The sequence below is a fragment of the Crinia signifera genome, chromosome 19 (assembly GCF_055691185.1).
Source record: "Crinia signifera chromosome 19, ASM5569118v1, whole genome shotgun sequence".
NCBI classification, from domain to species: domain Eukaryota; kingdom Metazoa; phylum Chordata; class Amphibia; order Anura; family Myobatrachidae; genus Crinia; species Crinia signifera.
Genome location: NC_139226.1, coordinates 125,954,242 through 125,979,394, shown reverse-complemented (window position 1 = coordinate 125,979,394; position 25,153 = coordinate 125,954,242). Strand labels below are relative to the sequence as shown.

Here is a 25,153-nt window from a genome sequence, read left to right as displayed (position 1 = left end):
TAATCATAAACGACATAGGCAAAATTTGACTGCATGTACAGATGAGAAAGGGGGTTACTAAAGAGCCACAGGAGTAGTTACCATCGTTCTTACACACTGAACGATATGCACGATAATATCAAGCACATCATCTGCCTTTATGGAATAATATGTATGGGGCTGACGTTTAACATGGATTACAGGGGCTAAGTAGGAATTGGGGTTGGTATTGGATATTCATTGCATATTTTTGATGCAAATTGTGAGCAATATATGTGAAAAGAAACGCATTTTACTGATTAAATCCAAACATATTCTATGCATTGTTAGGTGCGCTTTCAATACACCTTTTTCAGTGCAACTTATTTCATTTCCGTTTCTGACGCAGTCCACATTGAGAAGCTGCCGCTGCATTTTTACGTTTGTTAAATGCATTCCAGTGGCTGTATAGCCTAATACAAGCTATTTCCATAATAACTTAGCTGATAGATAGATAGTCTCTCTCTCTCTATCTATCTCATATATGGTTTTCAGTGTTGTCCTCTCCGGCACTCCTGCCACCCCCGGCAGGGTTAGTATGCTCCGGTACCCTCCCACAGGGCATCAGCCAAACAATAGAGTAGTAATAAACAGGCGGCACTCGAAGTCTTGCAAAAAATTCAATCAGTGTATTGAACAAATGATCAACGTTTCGGTGAGAGTGATGAAGGGGATCCTCTCCCCGAAACATTGATCATTTGTTCAATACACGGATTGAATTTTTTGCAAGACTTCGAGTGCCACCTGTTTATTACTATATATTACATATTTTATAACATTTATAACATATATATATATATATATATATATATATATATATATATATATATATATATGTGTTAGTGTGTGAGATACTTTTTGTTTTATGGTGCAAAATGCTTATTTTTTGGAGGGGAACGTGCTGCGCTAGTCGCACGCCCTGATCCAGCTTTGTTGCACTGTCTTTTAGAGACATTGACCCTTTTCCACCCTTGGTATTTAGATACTCCTGTTTCACAGTCAGTCCAAGTTTTATCTCGCCTGCCTTTCGCCTCTCATCAAGCAGAAGGTCCTGTAGTCTCTCTCCCCTCCTAGTCCCTGTTGGCTGCTTCCCCTCCTCCTCTGCTTCCCTCTGAAGAATTTCACAGCAGCATCTCCCGCCTCACAGAGCTGCTTGTCAGTATCAAAGCAGGATCCTGACTTTGAAATCGGCAAGGTGCAGCCCACAGCTTCAGCCAAAGCTTTGAAACGCACAAAGAAAACCTAAAGAAATAAATAAACCAAATAAAACAACTCGCGCAGCAGCTTCATCATGAATTCCACTCCCATTTTTACAGTAACAATGACGGCTATCTTAAGGTTTATTGTTCACAATAATTAGCATTAAAGATTAAAATGCTTTCAGCTGATGCTACAGCCGTCATGTATGGCCAGATAAACAAATTGTGATTTGTTCTCTTTTATTATTGGGGTATTACCGACTTCCTGAGCTCCAGTAGACGCACATTGGGATATGTCCCAGGCACCAGGTAATCACCAGTATCACTTTTCCAATAAAGTTTGTTTTATGGACTCTACCAGTCCATCACACTTGGGTCTTTATTTGGGTATCATTGAAAATGCCGCCTCCTCCAACCTAGTACAAGCAGGATCGTCAATACTGGATTCTTAAAAAAATACAATAAGCATAATTCCCCTATACCAGGGGTGGCCAAACCTGTCCTCAAGATCTACCAACGGTGCATGTTTTTCAGGCAACCTGTGGATCTATAGTAGGAATGAATGCAGCAGGTTTGAAAATGTGACAGTTAGTATTGACTACAGCTGTGCACCAGCTAGGTGATCTGAGACATGTGACAGGTAGTAATGACTACAGCTGTGCACCAGCTAGGTGATCTGGGACATGTGACAGTTAGTAATGACTACAGCTGTGCACCAGCTAGGTGATCTGGGAAATGTGGGAAATGTGGACCATTGGTAGATCTCGAGGACTGGTTTGGCCACCACTGCCCTATACCATATGGCCGTCAATGCCCTGTAGGGACCTATAGACTATATATGTTCTGCCACATTATCTGATAGAGCTGTACACCAATCTTCTCATGTGAAATCCATGTAGCTGTATATAAATCTGGCAGAGAACCTCCATGACAGGCAGAGCGGGAACCGGGAAGGGACTGGATGGCTCCCATGTGGTACTGTGCATCCTCCGCTGTAGTAACAAATGGTGCTAGACTGTGAGACGGGACCCACCAGTGACCTCTGATTCATGCTGCAGACCCCTGAATCTTGTGAGTTTGACTCTGACCCACTGTTCGCCGTTGTCACAGCGTATATACACACACACACTTATTGTTAGCGAGGTGACTGTGATGAACTTATGTCTCTGTCTGGTCAATGTGAAAAGAACTCTTGATAAAAAGAAAATATACATAAATGCTGCAATACCTAGCTTTTGGTATGTATTCTAAAGATTGGCAATAACATTGCCAACTCCTCGAGAATCCCCGAATATCACAATATCACTTGCCGATACCAGCATGCTGAAGGGGACTTGTTTAATATGTATGGGGCTGTTTTGAGAGGAACTAGAGGACAATACAATTATTGCCTTACTTATATGATTACTAGGGGATTCATCGCGCCACGTTGTGGAGCAGCGAGTCTGCCTGCAATTCCCCGGAGCAGCCGGTATGGGCGCGCGCACACACACCCACACCCTTCCCCCCTCTGCTAGATCAGCGGTGTCGGCAGACCCTCCGCTCCAGCAAGGGGGGAGTGCGGGCAGACCGCTGCTCGGGGGGGGGGGGGGTGCTCCCCGCTGCTATGGGGGGGGGGGGTTGTGCAGGCATACTCGCTGATCCGGGGGGGTTCGTGCAGATCCGCTGCTCGCACATGGGGGGGGGGGGGGTGTTGCGGGCAGACCGGCTGCTGGGGGGGGGGCAGTCCCGCCGCTCTGGGTGCAAGCATACCCGGGGATGGGGGGTGCGTAGGTGCAGGACCGCTATTGGGGAGGGGGGTGTTGCTTGTGGGCGTGTTTGCGCAGCAAGAGCCGCACTTTACAGCACCCCGACTTCACACAGAATTGCTCACAGCGCCATAGGACATAGAGCGGTTTTGTGGGTATTTGGGTTGAGATTGGGACAAGAGGGGGTAAGGTGAGAGGATCCGTAGCCATTGTTGTACCTTTTGCGGGTAATTGGATTGACTTCTATAGGTGCCCATACACTTGTCCGATTTGGGACGATTTCACCAGATCCGGCCGAGAAATCAGCCCAAATCAGATGTGTTTGACGCCTGATTCGACGCAATGCGCAGTCCAGTGCGCATCGGGTCAGACCCTACAGAATGAACCTGCTGCAGTTTCAATCTGTCGCATTGGGCCCATCAGCGGCACATCGGGGGTGCTTTTTAGCACCCACGATGTATTGGTCCGACCTGTAGGTGTGTGACAGTGGTGAGTAACTGCTGTCACACACCTATGTGCAGCAGTGGGGTCCGGGTAGTGGCGGCTGGTAATCGGCAGTGGGGTCCCTGCGGCACTGGGCAGTAAGTCAGCGGTGTCCCTGCGGTGGCTGGGAACTAAGTAGCGTTATTTGAGAACACTGGCCAGGCGCTGATTGGCTGACATTCAGCGTCCGGCCAGTCTTTTAAAAAGGTTTTCAAATTCAGCAGCACTTCCCGCGCCGCCGCCTGGCAAAAAGCGCTACTTAGTTAGCGCTGATGGGACCCCGTTGCCCGAACCGTGCCACATGGACTCCCCCTGCCCGCCCCCCCATCGCTGCCAGCTCCCCGGGGGTCTACATGAAATAAATTGCATGTGATTTATTGCATGTATAATTTGGCACATCAAGTGCCAAATCTTACGCAAGCCTCCTGGTGACCTGGGGGGGAGGGGCTCTCAAGGGCAAACTGGACCGAATTGTCCTTAGGATGGAGGCCTTATAGGCAGGGGCGGATCCAGGATAAAATGACAGGGGGGGCACCATGATAAAAAAGGGTTTGGGTGGGGGGGGGCGGTGTTAGTGGTGCCAGTGTACATGCTAAGAGAGCAGCAGAGAGAGGGTGGGAATGGAATTAAAAATAGGCCCTGGCATTTAAAGTACGCAGTCCCACCATGGCGACAAAAGTGAAGGATGTAGTTGTGAGCGCGCCAAAGGTGCGCTCCGGAAAATGGGGTGTGGCCACTCAACAGGGGACGTGTCAACACCATATACAACAAAATACTAGACCCCATTATACTTGCCCCTTACACATGATGCCAAATGGAATGAGCCAAAATTCACATAATGCCACATGGATTGAGCCAAAATTTACATAATAACACACACGGATTGAGCCAAATGCATAAAATGCTATACTGATTAAGCCAAAATTCACATAATGCCACACTGATTGAGCCAAAATTCACATAATGCCACACGGATTGGGAAAAAATTCACATAATGCCACACGGATTAAGCCAAAATTCACATAATGCCACACGGATTGGGAAAAAATTCACATAATGCCACACGGATTGAGCCAAAATTCCCATAATGCCACATGGATTGAGCCAAAATTCACATAATGCCACACGGATTGAGCCAAAATTCACATAATGCCACACGGATTGAGACAAAATTCACATAATGCCACACGGATTGAGCCAAAATTCACATAATGCCACACGGATTGAGACAAAATTCACATAATGCCACACGGATTGAGACAAAATTCACATAATGCCACACGGATTGGGAAAAAATTCCCATAATGCCACACGGATTGGGCCAAAATTCCCATAATGCCACATGGATTGAGCCAAAATTCACATAATGCCACACGGATTGAGCCAAAATTCACATAATGCCACACGGATTGAGACAAAATTCACATAATGCCACACGGATTGAGCCAAAATTCACATAATGCCACACGGATTGAGACAAAATTCACATAATGCCACACGGATTGAGACAAAATTCACATAATGCCACACGGATTGAGACAAAATTCACATAATGCCACACGGATTGGGAAAAAATTCCCATAATGCTACACGGATTGGGCCAAAATTCCCATAATGCCACATGGATTGAGCCAAAATTCACATAATGCCACACGGATTGAGACAAAATTCACATAATGCCACATGGATTGAGCCAGAATTCACATAATGCCACACAGATTAAGACAAAATTCACAATACGCTTCATAAACAGGGACATTGTCCACCAAAGGCGCACATTAAACATTTACACCATAATATCCATTACACGTTAAGTTACAAGCCATTATGTATTATGCCAAACACCATAATGCCTATTAAAAATTATGCTACATAAGTGCTGATTATCTAAATGCTCATTGCCAAGGGTTCCATGCTCATTGCCAGAAGTTCCATGCTCATTGCCATGTGGGATTACATGCTCATTGCCAAGGGGGAATACATGTTCGTGGTAAATGGGGGACAGCCGCCGCCAGGCAGAAGTGATAGCCACTGACAGTGTCAGAGCCTGGCTGTATTCAGAGCACTGCAGGTCCCGGCTATTTGAAATAATACCCCTTTCACACCAGAAAATGCATTCCCAGGTTGGCCCCTTTTACACCAGCCTAGTCCCTGCATTTTCTGGTGTGAGGGGGAGAGAAAACCACCCCTCCCCCCTTTAACCAGTTATCTCATTTAACTGGCTATATCTTCGGAACCAACTGACCCATTTACATGAGACAAGTATTATATTGAAGAACTTTTGAGTTGGCTTTGAATGATTTTGGTCCAGTGAAACTGGAACGTTTGGTTCCAGAATAATCTGCCCTCAAAAACATGAACAGCCATGAAATTACATTTCAAAAATAAAAAAAATTGGTTTACACACAATATCTCTGGAACCGATAAACGATTTGGACCAGCCTGGTATCATATTGAAGGCCCAGCAATTTGGAATTGAATAAAATCAACCACAAGCTTCTGTGATGCCAGGGCGGGAACTGGCAGCCGTCGGAACCGGGTGGGAGTCGGAATTGACGGGTCCCATATTATCCTGTGGGGAAAAAACGTTGGTACTCTTTACTTAGAAGGGCGCCCACGATTTTGATCGTGGGCATCGTTAGTAAAAAATCTCGGGCATTGAATGCACTAAAAAATCGGGTGCGATCAACCGACGAGATGCCCGAGATTTCCCATAGGGAACAATGTTAAATGTCTCAATTGACCCAATTTTCCTGTTCAATGCCTCAATTGACCCGATTTTTCCATAGGAAACAATGTTAAATGGGCCACAGAGGCCAAATAGGCACCCTGAAGTGTATAATGGCCACCCGAATTGTTAACGCCACCCCACGATCAACGTCAACCCGATGCGTGGCGAGCGCAGCGAGCCCGCGAGGGGCGGCGGTATGCGTCCTACGACCTTTTCATACCCCCACTATCCACGTCGGCGTGGAGTTGAGAATAGAAAGTGTGGCGAGCGCAGCGAGCCCGAAGTGTGGCGAGCGCAGCGAGCCCCGCGAGGGTACGCGGACAGCTGTGAAGCCCGCGAGGGGACGCGGATACCTGTGAAGGTATCCGCGTGCGCTCGCCACACTTTCTATTCTCAACTCCACGCCGACGTGGATAGTGGGGGTATGAAAAGGTCGTAGGACGCGTACCGCCGCCCCCGGGTTGACGTTGATCGTGGGGTGGCGTTAACAATTCGGGTGGCCATTATTCACTTCAGGGTGCCTATTTGGCCTCTGTGGCCCATTTAACATTGTTTCCTATGGAAAAATTGGGTCAATTGAGACATTGAACAGGAAAATCGGGTCAATTGAGACATTTAACATTGTTCCCTATGGGAAATCTCGGGCATCTCGTCTGTCGCATCGCACCTGATTTTTTAGTGCATTCAATGCCCGAGATGGGCGCCCTTCTAAGTAAAGAGTACCAAAACGTTACAGGTTTGCCAGGCGATATCTCCGGTTCCCGGGGGGCTAGAGACACGGGGCTGGGCTCGTTGGAAAGCCCTGATCCTCAGCTACAAAATAACACATGCCCGGATGCCCCCCCCCCCCTGAATCCGCCACTGCTTATGGGTCTTACAACAGTTGCCTTTTAAAGGATATGCTTTTCATTTACTACAGAAGAAAATACAGTAGTTACAAATTGTGACAACAGGTGGCACTGTTGCAACACGAATCACTTCAAGTAGCATGATAATTGTCATCTGGAACAGCCAGCACATGAGGTCCAATGATAGTTTTTCAGATCTGACAACTGGTTCTTCAAATCAGGGCACATGAGATGAAGTCCGAAGATCGGGGGGGGGAGTAAAGACACATGAAAGGGGGACATCAGCTGCAACAATCTAATAGACCACTTTGGACATCGCGCGTTGGCTATTCCACCTGACCTCTTCAGAGGTCCAATTATAATAATGACGACCACAATGGAGAACACATTGAAAAATGAATGTGATGGAAATGATTTGTACTGAAATAGCATCATCTAGTGATCTATAAATAGCTTACACATTCTCCAATGTTTCCTTCATTAGGAGTCCTAAGCTGGGTACTCCATTTTTCACTGTAACTCCTTCTACTGCTCCATATATCACCCCAATATTATCATACTTAATCAGTTGCTATAGTGTTCTGATTACATAGGTGGCAACACTACACATGCACGGATCTCAAACCAACCACAATACAGCCATACCACACTGGGACGCCCAACCACATCCGAACTTGGAAGCTAAGCAGTGATGGGCCTAATTAGTACTGGGCAGGGGGACCTCCCAGGAATATTGGGTGCTGTAATATAACATCTATGGCGAGTTTCTGTATGCACTGTACCCACCATTGTAATTACACATTTAATAAAGAAAATATGTTTATACCCCATCACAATCATTCTGTGTTTCATTTTTCCTCTTTTTATTTCCATTTCTATACTTTCGTGAATACGTCACTCAACTCCACTGTGCTTGTACCCCAAGGGTGTCTTTTCCTTTAATAACGTTAATTGTGCTTTCCTTAACTAATTAAACAGAGGGTTTCTTATATATCATTCGGATGTATCCCTAAATTTGCATATATACATATTAATTACCTGTAAATATTGTGTTTCTAATTTATATTACGGTATATATTTCTTTCGCCCACTATTACTGATTCTCACATTTCTGAGAATCCTCTACAGAATAAACTGAACCCCCTACGCATGGGCTACCACAATCCCAAAATATGGGAATCTTCAAACAAAGTCTGCTATGAATGAGTTAACTTCAAGCCAAACTGTCAGCACCAGAAATAACCCTGCAGCGCTGTTACACGAGAGTGTCTCCTATGAACAACACAGAAGGACACAGAACATCAGAGACATAGCGCACATGCGCAGAAACGAATGGTCGCGTCCGAACGCGCATGCGCACAAGGACCCATATGTTACTAACTGAAGAGTCTTCATAACGCTATAAGAACTAGGCGCACATGCGCAGTAGCGCTATACTGACGCCGGATGTGTGGCGGAAGTGGGGCGGATGTGATGTCACGCTCCTTCCAAACGGAGCTGACACACTCCAAACCTTACTATCCAGTCTTTCAGACTTTGTACAGCTCGTTTTTAGAAATGTATAAGTGGGGCCACTAGATGCCTCTTTTAGCATGTACCACGTGTCTCTAATCATTGTTTTGTGTTTAACTTATACCTGGTCCAATTAAGCACTGCTAACGAGGGGGGCGGCACCATAGTCTCTATCCCTGTCATAAATACAGCCTCAGTCATTCAGTCCCTTACCCCTGACGAAGTCCTGTCGGACGAAACATGTTGGGATAAACTTCGGTCACCTGCTCCTCACCGCACTGCTCCAAGTTAAGCTGATATTTTTTACTTTTTGATTCTTCATTTTTCGCAACGTAATACCCTGCTATTTAAAAATTTTTTTTTAGTGATCTTGCTTTTAGTTTTTAGTCAGTTACATACGTAGCATATTGGTTTTTAGTCTGGCCAGTGTGCCTTACTGACTAATTTTATCTCTCCTAACTTTGTCACACATTAAATATATTGTCATCTTTTTAGATATATTTATATTTTTCTTCTCTGTCTTTTTATATATTTTTATATTCCTTATGTTTTATCTCATCTCTCTGTGATAAATAAATTGTTCACCTTAATTACAATTATTGTCCCATGTTTACTTAAAACGTGCAAATAAGTCGCTATCCTAGTCCAAACCAAAACTTTTTCCTGGGTACACATTAGGCGATATTTTGAATGACAGATCAGAACGAGAAATTGTTCCACTCATCATATGTGTACGCACTATGGCGCGGTCCTGCGGGTTGTCCGTCACGTCTTCAGATCTGCTATACATGCAGCCCAATCCAATGATGCGGCTGACAATCCCCTGCATTTGGATAAAGGCAAAGGACCAATATTATATATATATATATATTCCCCAGATCATGCAGTGTGTACTGCCCGCACAATCTAGTTCCGTCGCCTCTGCCATTGGCTGGGTACACAGGTCATGTAATGTGTATCCAGCTTTACAATTAACTTCAGAGTGTTCTACATTCATTTTCACCGGCCTGTACATTTGTGTTCCCATAGCTTGCCAGAAATGTATATGTTTTACATTATGGGGGAGTATACAGTAAATTAGCAGCAGTCGCTGGTAATGAGTTCACCAGGGACTATTCTATTCATCATATTTCTGCGCTTATCCCCCAATGCCCCGCGGTGCTGCTTCCACTCATCTGTCTCACTGTCCACCTTCCCCTGACGCTCCTGTGACCACAACCTCAGCAGAAGCAGCAGATTGTTGTGGCTGTAGCCATGGCCAGGGGGGATACGGTCACTTGGTCTACAGCATGAGGGTCGAGACCATTAGGTCGATATGGGGATAGGTCAGCATGGTTCTAGGTCGACACAAGCATTAGGTCGACAGTAAAAAGGTCAACATGGGGTTTTTCACTGTTTTTTGTGCCGACGGGCGGTATTTCATGCCTTACCATCCACTAGGGCGTGGTGGGAAAATAAAATAGTGTGCCAAGCGCAGCGAGGCACCGTGCCCGACGCATAGCGTGCGATGCGAGGGAATGCAGTGCACTTGAAACTGTGTCCATGTCGACAGGGTAAAAAAAACCTGTGAAAAACCCCATGTCAACATTTTGACTGTTGACCTAATGCTTGTGTCCACCTGATGACCTGTCGACCTAAACCCATGTCGACCTTGACCCATGTTGACCTAGAACCACGTCAATCTCTCCCCATGTCGACCAACATGCTGTAGACACAACGATCCCAACCCCTCCAGGGTCCCTCACACTTATCGGCATTAGGCTTTGGGTGCCAAAACCACCTGACGCATACGGTAATCCCTGATGAGAAGCACTCCGATAACACTTGGATCTGGGAATTTATCCTGGATCGCATGTGTTATCGCACCAAGCGGGACATTTTTCTTTCATTGGGCAACAAAATAAATCAACTTGACAAATTGATACTTAAACCACCCACACAAGAAACAGTAACAATAGTGTGGGTGCACTTATGATAACGAATTAAATATAAAATTGTGAAATATTAAAACAGTAAGTCGTGTATCTTTTTCACTTAATGGTTTTAATATCTCACAATTTTATCAAAAATAATAAAAGTGATATTTTATGTTATTATAAGTCTCTTAGGGGGGTATTCAGTCCCGGTCCCGACAGTTTTGTTTGACCGCAGATCGCCAGGCGGGATTCAATGCCTATTGGTGAAAAGGGGGCGTGTCCACATAAACGGCAGTGCATTGTCGATATTCAGCCGCGATCACGACATTTCACGCCCGTAATCGACAACACGGGCCCGACTGGTTTTAAAGTCGGGCCCTTTCTGTCGATCTGCCTCCTCAATGCTGTCGGGCAAGACAGCATTGAATAGGCGCCCGCTGATATTTCCCCCGTCAGAAATAGCGACAGGGGATTGAATCCCCCCCCTTAGTGCACCCGCTATTGCTTATTTTTTCTTGTGTGGGTGTTTTAGGTATACTTCTAAGCAGCGGGTAGCATCTCCAAATCCAATAAAAAAGGCATTGTCCCATATTAAAGAAGAACAACTTGGAGACAGAAGGGTCATTGTAATGAGATCTTGCGATTGGTACGGGATTCATATCTGTGTGTGTGTGTGTGACAGATGGATACCCCCCTATATGCCCATTTCCTGCTCAGATGAGTGCACTATGTTAGTAGCTATCCTGTAGAGATGCCTACTGTTGTTTCTTAGGTATAAGGTCATTAAGTCGACATGCATTGGGTCGACCATTGAAGGTCGACATGGCTGAGGTTGACAACTGAATTAGGATGACATGCCTAAGGTCGACATAGATGGAAGGTGAACACAAGCATTAGGTCGACAGTCAAAAGTACAACATGGGTTTTTCAGGGGGGTTTTTTGAGCCGACATGTGCCGACAGGTGGTATTTCATGCCCTAACATCCACTAGGACGTGTTGGGAGAATAAAATAGTTGGCAAGCGTAGCAAAGCAACGTGCCCGAAGCATGGCGAGCGCAGCGGTGCACCCCTACAGTGATCATGACGGTATTCTGGACAAAAAGTGATAAACCTGTCGACTTAGCCATTGTCGACCATACATCCATGTCAACCTTAAGCATGTCAACCTATTTCAGGTGTCGGCCTAAGCCAAGTCGACCGTCAGTGGTTAACCCACGGCATGTCAACCTTGGGTTGGTCGACACAATGACCCATACCAGTTTTTTAAATATTATTTGGACGGAAAGACTGCTGTGACCTACACCTGTGACTGCTGTGACCTACACCTGTGACTGCTGTGACCGGGGGGAATCTATGATCACCACTATATCACCAGGTAACAGCCTGGTAATGGGAACAGGTGCTATTGACTTTGTGATGAATGACCATGAATAATATGGGAACGATATGGAAATGTAATATTCCGGACTGCGCACGGTTATTGATTAGTACATTAACTGTGTGCATATGATAGAAGTCTGCTTTGTGCCCTCGTCATCGGGATACCAATCATTAGAAAGGCTTTGTCTGTGACGGGAGAAGAAAAGCCGTAGTGTTAATGAATGAGGTGACAATGACATCCACAAGGAACTACTTAACTGCAATAGAAAAATGTACACTGTGCAGTTATTATGAATATATTGAAATGTGTGAAAGCAGGTTCAAGACCTTTTCTGGTTTTGGGAACAACTCCAGTAGTTCTACAGAGCTGCCAAGTTTTTCCAGCGTTCAACCATTGTTTGAAAGACATATCTGCCCTTTGGGTGCGGTATAGCTCACAGACAATGTATAGGTCGACAGAGAAAAGGCAGATGGTCAAAAAGGTCAAAGGGCGGGATGCACTAAAGGAAAAATGCCGTAAAAAGCCTGTTACCAGGCGTTTTAACGCATTTTGCTATGAACTAAAACCCGCACCCCGGATTTCCACTGTGGGGGTTATCACCAGCAAAAGCTGGCGATGCCCCATAGAAGCTGGCGATGCCCCATAGAAGGCCTATGGGCTTCTTATCGCAACCTTCGCCGCCCTGCACTGACCCCCGCCGCTTACCCCTCACCTGTGTCCGTGTGTCCGGGCAGCCTCCTGTTGTGCTACCTGGACCGGTGACCTTCTCCTCTCTAGCATCTTCCGGGTGCAAGGAGGAGCAGCGGAGCCCAGCAGTCCCTGCAGCCATCTAAGCTCCCGGTCACAGGAGCAGGGGGGAGAGTCGCTGGGACGCGCTCACCCCCCCCCCCCCAGCTGCTTCGCAAAGGGAAGCTTTTACCGCAACAGCTGCCCTTTGCAATACTAATCGCATATGTCAGGGCATATGTGGTAGCTGGTGGAGGGGGGCTGTAAGGGGCGATGGATGTTAGTGCATCCCACCATCCCATCACCTTGGGTGCATGGTCTCTTTCTGGAGACAGAATATTGGCCCTTATTCTGGTTGGTGCGGTAATATCCGCGTGCGTTTTGTGTCTGCGCATGTGCAGAGGCGTCTCTGCGCATGTGCGAGCGGGACGCACGGCCACATTCCGCATGAAATGTGTACACTACGAACAGGGGGTGGAGAGGGGTGTGAAGGGCTGTTTGGGCTCATTACCATATGTTTACACCCCGCGTTTCATGGGCGTTCCCATGCAAACGCTGGGCGTACGTATGGTAATGCGGCCGTGACGCACGTGTAGGGGGCGGACATATGACATTGCCGGATGTCAGCTGCCCGCCCAGATCCCTGCTTTTGCACGGAGAAATGCTTGTGTGGTCTGAGGTTGCGGGAGCTGCCTGGCCACTCGCTCCTGCAATCTGCGACCATCGAATGATGGGGGAGGTTCCCTGAGATGGAGGAGGTGTATTCATAAGAAATACATGTGCGGTCCGTTCGGACAGCTTCTTACCGCGTACGGACGGAGTTGGCGATCCGTATGGAAGGCGGGGTTTAGGACGCACGGTGCTGGCCGCATATTCGGATCCGGCCGCACCGATCAGAATAAGGGCCCTTGTTAGGTATGCAATAGTCATTGGAAACCACAGAGTGTTTTTATATAACTGGGTATGTTCTATTACGCTTTCTGTAGCAGGCTGCCAAAAGGAAGTAGTTCTATGTCTCTAAATAGACTGGCAGAGTATCTATGTAGAAATCCACTTCAGGTTAAGTCACCCATATCCAAAATGCTTGGGACCCAGAAGTATATTGGAATATTTGATTACCATAATGATATACTGTATTTCGGGCAGGGTCGGTGGTTGGGTGCTCAGCGCATCCCGGCAAACTTTAAATTTGTTCCCTCCCATTTACAAAGGGACAGGGCATGCCAGAGGTTGTGGTTACATAACAAATGGGCATGGACCCACAACAGTATCTCCATTTCAAATTACATCACACAGTAGAATAATCTTATTCATGTTACTTGCAGTGCCCTTGATTCCGTAATGCCACTTACGCAAAATGCCTGTAGTAGCTGCACCCTTTCTACACATAATGCCCACAGTAGTACCACCTCTTATACACAATTATACCTAAAATAGTAGTAGTGTCCCTTATACACAATGCCCACAGTAGCAGCCCCCTTACACACATAGGGGCAGATGTATTAAGCCTTAACAAGAGATAAATGCACGTGTGATAGACAGATAAACATCCAGCCAATCACCTGCTAACTGCCATGTTACAGGCTGTGTTTGAAAAAAGTCAGTAAGGAGCTGATTGGCTGGACGTTTATCTCTCCTTATCACACTTGCATTTATCTCTTGTTAAGGCTTAATACATCTGCCCCATAATATCCACAGTAAAGGCCCCCATACACTAGCCGATTTTGGTCAGATTTCAGCCAGATCAGTCGGATCTGGCCGAAATCGGACCAAAATCGGCTAGTTTTGATGTCCCCTCAGATCCGATGCGCGGTCCCGTGCGCATCGGATCTGCGTCGGGTGGTCGGACCTGCTGCACGTCCGACCACCCGACTTGGGACCTAGTGGGGCGGCGCGGCGGTGGAGGGAGCAGGGGGGGCTGGGGACGCTGCGGGGGACACAGGCGGCATAGAGCCGGGCAGGGGGAGCCGGCCGGGAGCTGTCAGTAATGAATAAAAAAAAAAAGCCCATACAATGAATGGGCGGCCTGTGATTGGCTGAGCGCTCTCTCAGCCAGTCAGCAATTGGCTGAGAGAGCGCTCAGCAGCCAATCACAGGCTGCCCATTCATTGTATGCGCTTTTTTTTTTTATTCATTACTGACAGCTCCCGGCCGGCTCCCCCTGCCCGGCTTTATGCCGCCTGTGTCCCCCGCAGCGTCCCCAGCCCCCCCTGCTCCCTCTACCGCCTCGCAGCACAGACGCTGTCCCCAGCAGCGGGGGACACAGACGTGTCCCCCGCAGCGTCCCCAGCCCCCCCTGCTCCCTCTACCGCCTCGCAGCACAGACGCTGTCCCCCGCAGCGTCCCCAGCAGCGGGGGACACAGACGTGTCCCCCGCAGCGTCCCCAGCCCCCCTGCTCCCACCTCTGTAGCCCCCCCCTGCTCCCCGGGTTTTTTACATGTGATAAATCGAGACGATTTATCACATGTAAAAAATGGCACATCAAGTGCCAATCTAATCAAGCTCCCCGGGGAGCAGCCGGGGAAGCTCAGGGGGAAGTCGGGGGCGACTTGTCCTAAGGACAAGTCGCCCTAGTGTATGGGGGCCTTAACAGCACTGCTTATACAGATATTGCCCCAGTAGCAGCTCCCATTAAATAAAAATTGCCTGCTGTTGCTCCCCTTATACACATAATGCCCCCAGTAGCAGCACCGCTTACAAACACAATGCCTACAGTAGTAATGCTGATTTCACACATAATACCTGCAGTGGCATCACCGCTTGTACATATAGGCCCTTATTCTGGTAGACTCGCAAAGTCAAATTCCTTCTGAAATGGACAAAACCATGTGCACTGCAGGTGGGGTAGATGTTACTTGTGCAGAGAGAATTAGATTTGGGTGGGGTTTTACTTCAAAGTGAGATCTATATTGCAGTGTAAAAATAAAGCAGTCAGTATTTTCCTTAATATTTTCCTTATACAGAATACCCACAGCAACATAACCTCCAACTGTACCCGTTTTAGCCGGTACAGTACCGTTTTTTTAACAGTCTGTACCGGCTAAAACGAACTGTACCCATTGTACCGATTTTCTGGCAGACTGACAAAACTCTGGAAGTTCATAACATCGCTGACTGTTCCCCAGGGAGTGTGGGAGAGCAGCCGGCCAGGACTACATCTCCCAGGGTGCACGGTGGTGGGACATGGCAGGCCCGCCTCCCCCGGCTCAGGGAGAGACTCCTGTTGGGGGACGTCACGGCTGTGGGGAGCCAGTGACTGAATTTGTAGTTCTCTCCCCTCCCCACGTCGCCCCCTCCACCACAGCGCAAGCCGCCACTGCAGGGATCAGAGAGTGGGCGGCCTGGCAGCGGGGACTAATGGCGCCTGTTCTCCGCACAGCCGATGGGACTGTTCCAGGTAAGGACAGCCAGCGGGATTTATTTTAGAATGTGATGTGTAATGTAAAGAAAAAGGGTCACAACCACACCCAAATAGCCACCCTCCCCCCTGTCAATCACTGTTCTACCACTTCCCTAACAATGTCTGGCTGACCATGTGACCCCTTATACAGTACAACAGACCTTCTCCTGTGTGGCACTGCCCACCCTGCCCTGTGTAACTCCACCCCTTTTTTCAGTACCTGTTCTCTACTGCTTTCATACGAAGGGTGGAGAACCTCTTCAAACTGCTGGCATTGCTACTTGTCATACCATGTGACAGGGGCAGCGCCAGCTAGAACTAACGCATACATCAACAGTGTTGCACAGCAGGCAGACCGCCTCCATTCTTTGCTGAGCAGGCAGGTCCTATGCCCTAAATCATTGCCGGTGCCAAGTCTAAGCCAAAAACACATTTGTTTCATATACACTTAGCCAAGATTTTTTATAATTTTGTGCATGAAACAGGTTGTGTACACGGACGGAACTATCAGAAACTAAACAGTCCCTATATCTGTGTTTGTTCAAACAATCGCATATTTCTAGCTGTACATGGGCGGGACCAGGAATGACAGAACAGCTGAGATGACTCAGTCTCCGCTTGTAGACCTGCATCATAAGGGCTGTAGTCTTCCTCACAGCACATCCTACTGCAGCTGCTCCATGCTGACAGAACTCACATCACAGACCCTATGTGCGGAATACCAGTGATGGGAAGTGAGGTAAATGGCGGGGAAGCACCTGCTAGTATCAGAGCCAGATTTACACACAAAACATGAGCCCAAGGGTTCATGCGGGCATTATACACAGCAGAGACAAATGCAGACTCCAAAAGGTGGTCAGAACTGTGGAGAAGATCATCGGACGGACCTTCCCTCTGTCCAGGACCGGTACCTGTCCAGAGCAAAAAAGCGGGCAACGAAGATAGTGAAGGTCTAACTATCCTGGCCATGGCTTGTTTAACCTGCTGCCATCGGGCAGATGCCACAGGGCCATTCCCACCAGGTCCACCAGAAGCCTAAAAAGTTTCTTCCCACAAGCGGTTCACCTGCTGACACGTGAATTCATGAACACCCCACTGTCTAGGCGCCATAACCCCCTGCACATAATCTAACACGGTGTCCCCTCGGAATAACTTTCTGTATGACTGTACATGTTCCCCCACCTGTTTATATTGTTTATACTGTATACTGTCTTCCTGTTTACTTGTTACCCTTCTGGCTGCTGCAGAGCAAACCGAACACAAATTCCTAGTATACGCAGGTATACCTGGCCAATAAAGCCGATTCTGATATAATGCATTGGTATTGACATTTGGGTGGAGGAGTACAATGTAGAAAAAGGGAAATAAGATGCCTATACAATAATAATTTATCTGCGCCCACAGATTATAAGGAAACACTGTGTGTCCCCCCCCCCAGCAGTGGCTCTGTACAGCAAATCAAGGCTCAAGCAAATGATTATGTATTAGTAAATAGCATAATTTGGGGGACACTGTATCAGCAATCCGGATACCCAACACTTCTGGAGGGTACATGGCAGCAGGCACACCTTCAGCTGATCTTAACATTGCTTCTCATAGAAACCACTTTTATAACCAGGATGTGGGCTGTGGCAGTAGTGCAGTGCCATCTTATTGTGGGCCCTAGGCAAAGCAATGCACTGGGGCCCCTACTTCATTTTTTTTTAAAATCAGAACTTCCTGTGGGGTCTCACCACCTGTTATCAGCTGTCCAGCAATTGGCATTGTTACAGCCAGTAAGTAAGTGTTTGGGCTGCAGGCCGGTATAGATTATTACCCAGCAGCTCTGATTTTGTGTAATTCACAACCAAAGCAGCCGGGCAGCAATCTCTACTAGCGTGACATGATACCCTGGAGGCACCAGCCAACCCCTGCTCGAAGGCTCTTAGAGTTGTGGGGCCGTAGGCCAGATGCCCAGTAAGCCCATGCGTTAAGATGGCACTGGTGCCTAGTTGTGCTACAATTTGCTAACCATCACCTGAAGCTATTTTAAAAATCCTGTCCACCCTGCTGTACGAGCAACAAACTGTACACGGGCTGTAACCCTGCGTTGCGGCTGCTGCTCATGAGCGTAATAACGGTAATCAGCCTCCTGCCTTCCTGTATTATCTGTGATGTTAAACGATTGACTGCTCAGCTGAAATTGCAGGTTATGCACCAAACCTGTTGGTAGGTCTATAAAAAGCACATCTGATTTCGGCAACGTGTCAAACGCTCAACTAACCTCCCCATCGCTCTCTTTCTTTTTTTGGGGGGGGGGGGGGGGGGTAACAATACTGGAACTGCTGAGCGTCTGTCTGGCAATATCCTAAATTAGTATTTTCAACAACAGATTTTAGACTTAAGAATCTGCAAAGGAGTCTGGTTAATTCTCTCATGTTGTAAATCAATAAAAAAATAATAAATATCTCCGGAGATAACCGCAGTAAAGATGACAACATCGGTATGAAAATGGAATTCACACCAGAATGCCCATCTCGGCCTAGCACTTATTAACATTTACAAAGATGCTTATTCTGGGGAATGGGAAATGAATGGTCAGACTCATTACAAAGCTCCCACTTGGCTTGAATGCGGAATCCAGGTTTGCTACGGATTTGACAGCTCCCATCAATACTCTGCCCTGTAGTCAGTACCTGCTGCTTGCTGGCCTCTGCCTTCAGACAATTTAAATCCATCTTCAGTGCTAGCTAAACCTGCTGGAAGTTCTGAATCCTTGTGGCAGCCAGCAAAGACAGATTTAGCCATGAGAAAACAGTAATCACCGAACTGTTGCTAGCGAAGAAGGTTATCTGGGTTCAGGATAAGTTCTTCTAGAGTTGGATTCAGTGACAATATACAAATTGCGAACATGTACATAACACACCCTTGAATGGTCTCGCTTACAAGGAAGGGGGAGGGGCTACATATTGGAGAGATTGATCATGTCAAATATTCTGTCTCATTTCATTCTCTACAGCCCCTCCACCTGGCGCTAAAGCTGGGTACGCATTTCGATAGTGCATGCTGATGGATGCGAGAAGTGATCTGATTGGATGCAGCAAATATCGGATCAGAGTTCCTCCGCAATGTCTAGCTCAGACCTCTTCAATAGGTCTGGAAGATCGAAGGTAGTTCCATGCTGCTCTATGAAACATCCCCCTCCCTTTCACCTCTCTCCCTCCTTCCTGTTAGATTCCGGCAAACTGTTGTGTCCTGGCGGCCATCGATATCAAAACGGAATCGAACTGTGTGTACACCCCTTCAGATCTGAATGTTGCAGAAGTGCTTGAAACTTTATTGGCTACTGCAACCGGAATAAACACTATCCAATTATCTTCCCTGTGAGGCAATTTCTGCTGATCACCTTGGTAATTGGTTAGTGTGTACTTAGCTTTACTTGTACTTGGTGGTTATGAGAGGGTTACTCACAACTGAGATGACTGGTATAAACCCTCTGTCCAACTTTCACATCTTAACCATGCTTCAACAACCACAACAGGGAACGCGGCAAACACTCTGTTACAGTCAGTCTTTTAATTGCTCGAAAGAGTCACACAACCAAACCATCAATGTGACATTTCAGAAGTAGTGAGTGGACAGAAGGGACCTAAATTGTGACATAGTCCAGTCGGTACACTATTGTGGCATTCGATTACTCGATGTGGAATTCGATTTGATTTCTACTATAAACAGTAGTCTTGCCTGGCAAGACTAATTTTCTTTTCGATTTCCACTAAACGTGAATGCGCTTCGGGATTGAATCTGCATCGAACGCTGCTAAAATAGTTTGATGTGCATTTGATTTCGATTCGATTTTGCTTCTGTAAGCAAAACCAAATAGAAAAATAGTGAAGCCTGGATATCCCTAAATCCGGCACTGTTCGGGTGGGTACTACACACTAGTATATATATATCTGCAGATATATCTCTCAATACATTGGGTAGAGTGTTCTCCATACACACTGACCGATAAGTCCTGACTGACAGCTTGACTTGGCAGTTGCATGTAAAGTTTGCACAGTTGTGATGTCAGTCATTGCCAGCTCTTGGTGTGGGGGCGGGTGGTAATGTATGGGAACAAATGACAGTCCACAATTTGCTCCCAAACATTGGAAAACGGTCAGAAATTTTTATTCAGAAAAGTTGACAAAACCAATTTAACCAACTTAACTAAACCAATTTTATTATTTCATGGCATTTTGGAGAAAATTAGTTTTAGGGTTAGGGCCGAAAAAGCTGCTTTAGCAAAGAACCCTCATAGGTTCTGCAAGAGAATAAAGGTTTCAACTACTTTTTTGGTGCATTTACAACCACTTTTCAGTCCTCCAGTCCATCGGAACTTGAATAGTGTAGTTGGAATTTAAAAAAGGAATAATTTCCAGCCATTTGATACAGTGGAGTATTTCTCACATGGCAAACCATTCGCACACTCGAGTGACTGGCTTAATTAGACATTTATAGCTGCTCGTTACACTGCCAAATACTTATGGGCATTGGCTCTCGACAGGTATAAACCGTATGGACTGTGGCCATAAGTAATACCAGCATTTTAGCATTAATATTACACACCTAATGGAGAATGGCCGGATTAGAACAAAATAACGCAAGCATTCCCAACCTCGTTACAGAAGGCACGCCAACGTTCCAGGTTTTAGTGATATCTATTCTTGAGCACAATTTAATTAGTACCGCAGTTATTTTTATCTGTGCAAAGCGTGGATATCACTAAAAACCTGCAATGGTAGTGTGCCTTGAGGACCAAGGTTGGTATTTCTTGTATTAATGTGTCACTAGTATATCTGCAAATATTGGTCCCCAGAGGAAACTGAGGCATTGCCTTTCCAGGTGGTGCAATCCAATCCGAGGAGTCCCTATTGTACAACTGGGTCTACACCGATTCCTCCAAGAGATGACAAATGTAAGTGACTCTTAACCCCTTGAGTGGTGGGTTTTGCTGGGGCAGGACAAACCTACCAGGGCAGGTTTGTCCTGCCCCATCAAAAGCCACCACAGAGCGTAGGGCCACCCCCCCTTCGCTCCCTCCACCTCATCTCCGCTCTGGCGATCATATCATTGGAGCTCCCCTGCCGCCATTCAAAGCAGACAGTGACCAGGTCAGGTGGCAGACTCGGGGATGTTTGGGGTGGCTCGGGAGGACTCAGGCAGCCAAACTCCCGAGCGCTCCCAAGTCCTCTCGAGACGCGCCGATCATCCCCGAGCCTGCCGCCTGCTCATTGCAACTAATGGCGGCGGGGGCAGCAGCAGGGGAGCTCCTGAGTACGATCACCAGAGCAATGGGGCAAGGGGGGGTGACAGGAGTGGAGAGGGGAACTTCCACTGTGGGGGGTGCCTGGAGAGGTGATGCGCTAGTGGTGCACACCTGCAGGCACCACTAGCGCACACCTCCATATTGGTTGTATGACCGGAAATTTTCCGGGACAGCCCGCTGCGACAGTGCAGCTGAGACAGGAAAATTTCCGGGCTCAGCTGATGTGGTGAAGCAGCCCATATACCAGCGGTGGGTGATCTTTCGAAAGCAGCAATCCAGTGATGGGACGCTCCAATTGGCGCAGCATCAATGATCAGTGGATTGGGGACATTAAGCATTTAAAAGGTTCTTTAAACTGAATGGAAGTGTTGGAAGCCGAAAAATGGACAAGCGAAAGTATCTGAGAAACTTTGAGAAGAACTAAACTATGGTGGCTAGATGACTAGGCCAGCGCATTTCCAGAAGCAGCAGGTCTTATGGTGTGGTCCGGGTATACTGTGGCTAGTACCTACCAACAGTAGTCCAAAGAAGAACAACAAATGATCTGGCGACAGGGTCACGGGTGCCTAAGACTCAATGATGTACATGAGGGGAGTTACAGGAAGCCCGTGTGGTCTGTTCCTACAGAAGAGTGACTGCAGCACAGATTTCTTCAAAAAATTAAAGTTTGCTCTGATAGAAAAGGTGAAAGAACCCACAGTGCATCACAGTGGGCTGCATAGCCCCAGACCAGTCAGAGTGCCCATGCTGATGCCTGTCCTATAATAGGCACATCGGAACTGGACCATAGAGCAGTGGCCTGGTCTGATAAATATGTTTTTACATCAGGGCCGTAACTAGGGGGGGGGGGGGGGGGGGCTGGGGGGTCACGCGCACTGGGGGGGGGGGGGTGCTGTCAGGTCCGGGGACAGCCAGCGGGGTTCCGGTAGCCGCGGCAGCTTTACTCCATCCGTCTCTACTCTCTCCTACTAGCGCGGCGGCGGGAAGCGCTGGTGATGACTTTGAAAAGACTTGCCGGACGCTGATTGGCTGAATTCAGCCAATCAACGTCCGGCAAGTCTTTTCAAAGTTATCACCAGCGCTTCCCGCCGCCGCGCTAGTAGGAGAGACAGACGGAGTCAAGCTGCCGCTACAGCGGCTACACCAGTCCCCGGAACCCCGCTGCCTGTCCCCGGACCCCCGCTAGCTGCAGACAGGAGTTATGTAAGTTGTCAGCGGGGAGGGCCCCCAAATGACTGCCTTGGCTCGGGCGCCGGAAACCCTAGTTTGTGTGGATGGCAAGTGCGTGTGCATTGTTTATCGGGGGAAGAGATGGCACCAGGATGTTCCATGGGAAGAAGGCAAACTTGAGGCAGTGTGATGTTCTGGGCAATGGGCCTGATTCAGACCAGTTAGCAAAAAAGTGGTCAATACAGGCGGTGGATGATGCAATTTGCATTGAATTTCCTCATTTTGGCCCATTGATTGCAATATTGCGTGGGGACACAATGACCCTACTATGTCAAAAAATGCCTCCAGCAACACCATCTTCTACCCCTTAAGGTCCATACACACTGGGCGACGTTGAGCTGAAAGACGCTCAAAACAGCAAGTTTCAGTGGCTTTCAGCTCAAAGCCGCCCAGTGGCTTTCAGCTGCTGCGCACTCCCGCATCATTGCCGGGAAAGCCGCTCATCTGCTGGTACCAGCATTTAGCAATATCAGAATGCATTATACTGGCACCTCTTCTAAGTACATGTAGGGGGTGATTCATGTTGGTTTGCAAAAGAAAAGTGCTTCTTTAATGGACAAAACCATGTGCACTGCAGGTGGAGCAGATGTAACATGTGCAGAGAGCTACATTTGGGTGGGCTGTGTTCAAACTGAAATCTAAATTGCAGCACAAGAATAAAAGCACCCAGTATTTACCCTGCACAGAAACAAAATAACTCACACAAATGTTTGCTTTTGCAAACCAACCAGAATCACCCCCAGGGGCGTAGCATGAGCTCCAGGTGCCGAAAGATCACTGGGCGCCAAAGCCACTCTGCTGCCCACCCAGCTTTCCCGCTCCCCCGCCCACCGACTCCTATCCCCTGACTCCTGCGCCGCCCAGCTGTTGCTCACAATATCAGCTGTGTGACTGTGGCGTCGAAGTCAGGACACAAACTCGTCTCCCGCTGGTCCGCTAAGCCAAATAGGCACTTGCGGTCCAGCAGCCAATCAGGAGCAGCATTGGTGGCTGCTGGACTGCAAGCTCCTATTGGCTAGCGGTCCAGCGGGAGACTTGAAAATAGTGGCAGACAGCCAAACAACACAACGCTCTCTGCCCGGTTGCCGGAGCGGGCTGCTGCAGTCTCCCCTTGGCAAAGAGCAATTTCAGTCCCCCTTGGCATCGAGCATGAATCCCCTGGGCATCGAGCATGTAGGTAAGTGGCACTTATGTGTCAAATGTATAATGGGCATTACAATTTGTTCTATACAGTAGTATGTAATGGGTATTACAAAGTTCCCAAAAATGTTCAATGGCCATTACGCTGTGTGGTATAATGTTAGGCCGTGCCCCATTTTTGCTGTGCAGGAGCCCCGCCTACTACAAATGGGGGGGGGGTGCAAAACATGCCCTTGCTTCGGGCACCTAGCTACACCACTGCCACCCCCTTGGAGAGGGACTGGAGGGTTTGAAAGTTTTAAACAGGCTTAATGTGGGGCTTCTTTATCAAATTCTACACTGCATCAATTTAGAGCATACATTCTCAGAGCAGGTCCTGCGGACCCAAATGAGTTCATGTTTTCCTGGTCTCCTTATTGAAATAATTTGCTCCCCCTGTGGATCTTTTAAATATGTCATTGAGGAAGGACTACACCTGTGCACTTGCTAGGGGACCTACAAAATATGAGCTGTTTGGGGTCCTGAGGAGTGAGGTGCACTGTATGGGGACTATAATAAAATCCAATTTAACAAGCTGTGAAAAGCTTAGCCCCAAAGAATATCATTATCTATAGGTGATGTTTTCCAGTGCAGCCTAAAGTGTACAAAGTATGTTTTTATTTTGGAGAGTTATTTGCAAAATCCCTCTTCAGTAACTACGGTCGACCTAATGACCCTGTCAACCTAACCCATATCAACCAAATACTTGTCGACCTAGTGGCTTTCTATCCAATGATCCAGACCCGTTTACCTTATAGGGAGGTTCAACACCTCAAGTAGAAAATGAAAAAAAAAAAAAACATACTTTGTGGGCCAGATGCACTAAGCTTCAAAAGTGATAAAATGGAGAGTGATAAACAGCCAGCCAATCAGCCTCACATTCACATTCTTCAAACACAGTCTGTGACATGTCAGGCAGGAGCTGATTGACTGGCTGTTTATCACTCTCATTTTATCACTTTTGAAGTTTAGAGAATCTGGCCCTGTATTATCTGGTGCTCAGCTGGCCATACATACAGAACGACCAGCTTGCATTCCTGATCGTGTCTCGATCTCCCTTGAACTCCCCGGCATTCCAGGACTTGACACACGATGTGCCAACAATGCATCGTACGATCCAGCTGTCACATGCGATCGTTCATCTCACGATCGATCGTATGCATCGCAGTGTCCGTGAAAATGCCAGTCAAATGACGCGGGTCTTTCCATCCATCGAACGTCCGATCACATGTGCAAAAACCCACTCGCGATCTGCACCCAATCATGACTGATATTACGTATGATCTGAGAATCAACCTCTCGACCCACGGGACCGTGCATCATACCGATATACATCGCAATGTGCACACAATCGATCGCACAAACTGGCAAAATCGGCATTCTAAAGTATGGCCATCTTTATGCTGCAGCCACGTGTTGATTTCCGTCAGTTATACAGACATCCAGCACTTGGAAATGAATGTGTAATTACAGGCGGTCTTCAGTTAAAG

General features: G+C 47.4%; 1 long non-coding RNA gene and 1 pseudogene across 1 annotated transcript in view; one reads left to right on the top strand and one right to left on the bottom strand.

Annotated features, from left to right (window-relative positions):
• Positions 1-864: 864 nt before the first annotated feature.
• The window catches only part of LOC146042138 (uncharacterized), a 78,283-nt gene continuing 53,994 nt past the window's right edge, over positions 865-25,153 (bottom strand). Inside the window, exon 3 of the long non-coding RNA XR_014463757.1 lies at positions 865-1,260. This is a non-coding gene — a long non-coding RNA (uncharacterized LOC146042138). The remainder of the gene's footprint in view (positions 1,261-25,153) is intronic.
• Positions 7,659-7,776, top strand: LOC146044289 (5S ribosomal RNA; annotated as a pseudogene).